The following is a 2,041-nucleotide window of genomic DNA, read 5'->3' as shown; positions in this document are numbered from 1 at the left end:
ACGGAGGAGGACAAAAAAAAACACACACAGCAAAAGACAGAGAGAAACAATAGAGAAGAGGTAGAAACAGCAGAAAGAGATCTAAGGTCTGAGGAGATAGAGATCCAGACACAGTAGTTCATTATTTTCTCATAGCCGTCTAGAAGAGCAGGACATCAGTATCAAAGTGGAGCCTTTAGTCAAAGTTTCAAAAGATCAAATCTGCAGATCCTTTTTGTTTCCCTTGTTTTATTTCTTCTAGAGGATTTCTTTTTATTGTCTTTACCTTTTTATCATGATGTTTGTTGAACTCACCATGAGTGAGTAGTTTTCATATTCTAGAATTGGGTGAGTAACCTTGTAATCATTATTATGGATAAACATTAAGTTTTGTTTATTGGATTCGAGAATTATTTCTTGATTTAATTTCTTGTGAACTTAATGCATGCTATGTGTTGGTACCCATTTAGTATTGATTATAGATATTAATTGAAGGACTAAAAGGTGAAGATAATATTAGAAAATCAAGATTTTGAACATAGGAATTCTAACCTAAACATAGGCTAATTACCTTTGTGGAATTTCAAAATTGGTCAAAGACCTTAAAGGGTTTTAATTAATTTGATCGCCATGAAAGTTGGGCTCAAGTTAATTAAAATACAACCTAGGTGCCTTGAGAGAGGACTTAGGATACCTTAGGATTAATTTCCATCAAGGCAAATGATTCTCAATCCAGTAAATAAACAAGATAACATCCATAGTAAGATTCAAGTGTGAAATCTTAATTCCGAAATTGTTTCAAAATAGATTATTTCATTTTAAGTTTATCATTCTAGTGTTTAAAATAAACCACTTTCATTCCCTCATTATTCGATAGCCTAAACAGTCAAAATCACTATGTAGTTGGGTAGTTACTAATTAAATTCCTCGTGGGACGATACTCTACTCACTACTCTATTACTCGTTTGCGATCCGTGCACTTGCGAGGTTGCAAAATCGGCAAACAAGTTTTTAGCGCCATTGCTGGGGAATTTAATTTTAGTAATATTAAGCGATAAGTAATTTAGCTGATTTAGGCATTTTCATTTATTGTTTAATTTTGTTTAAATTGTTTCATTCTCTTATTCTTTCTCAGGTTATCGGTTTGGTATATGACTAAAACTAGGCCAGAGAAAGAAATCGTTGATTTGGATTTAGAGATAGACAGAACCCTAAGAACTATCAAGCGAGAGAGGAAGTGTGAAGGACAATATCAAAGAAATCCATAAATTCCAAATATGGCCGATATAACAACAACAGGCCGAGACTCTTGAAGGACTACGGAGCTCCCTCTATACAAGGATTCCAACCTAGTGTTGCAAGACCCACAGTGGAAGCCAACAATTTTGAATTAAAATTGGCATGGTTCCAGATGATCTAACAAACTCAGTTTGGAGGATCACCAACAGAAGATCTGCACTACCACCTCCAGTGCTTTCTTACCCTTTGTGACATATTCAAGATGAATGGATTTTCTGATAAAGCCATAAGACTCAGAGCATTTCCATTCTCCCTTCGAGACAGAGCAAGGAAGTGGTTACTCTCTCAATCGGCTGGAATGTTCACCACTTGGGAGGACCTCTCTCAAACTTTTCTAGCAAAATATTTCTCGCCTTCAAAGACTGCAAGGTTGAGAATTAAGCTCAACACTTTTAGGCAAAGGGAAGGTGAATCACTCTATGATGCATGGGAGAGATATAAGGACCTACAGAGAGAATGCCCACACCATGGCATAGAAGATTGGCTCCTAGTTCAGAACTTCTATAATGGGCTACTGCCCTCTTCAAGGAGCACTATAGATTCAGCCGCAGAAGGTGACCTAATGGAGAAAACAGTGAATCAGGCACTTAAACTTCTGGAAAAGGTCACATATCACAACTATGAGTGGTCAAATGAAAGGGGAAATGCAAGGAGAACAGCAGGGATCCTAGAAGTGGATGCCCTAAGCATGATAAATGCTCAATTTGACCAGCTCACAAGAAGGCTTGATAAAATGCAAGTGAATGCTATAGGGATGAACAAT

The 2,041-nt window shown here is 36.8% G+C and overlaps 1 non-coding gene across 1 annotated transcript; it reads right to left on the bottom strand.

Annotated features, from left to right (window-relative positions):
- Positions 1 to 1,645: 1,645 nt before the first annotated feature.
- LOC131178846 (small nucleolar RNA R71) lies at positions 1,646 to 1,752 on the bottom strand. The gene has a single exon (XR_009147854.1). It is a non-coding gene; the product is annotated as a small nucleolar RNA R71 (small nucleolar RNA).
- Between the last annotated feature and the right edge of the window lie 289 nt (positions 1,753 to 2,041).

This window comes from Hevea brasiliensis, chromosome 3 (assembly GCF_030052815.1).
Source record: "Hevea brasiliensis isolate MT/VB/25A 57/8 chromosome 3, ASM3005281v1, whole genome shotgun sequence".
Lineage (NCBI taxonomy): Eukaryota > Viridiplantae > Streptophyta > Magnoliopsida > Malpighiales > Euphorbiaceae > Hevea > Hevea brasiliensis.
Note: the sequence above shows the minus strand (reverse complement) of the source record. Positions and strands in the feature narration are given on the sequence as shown.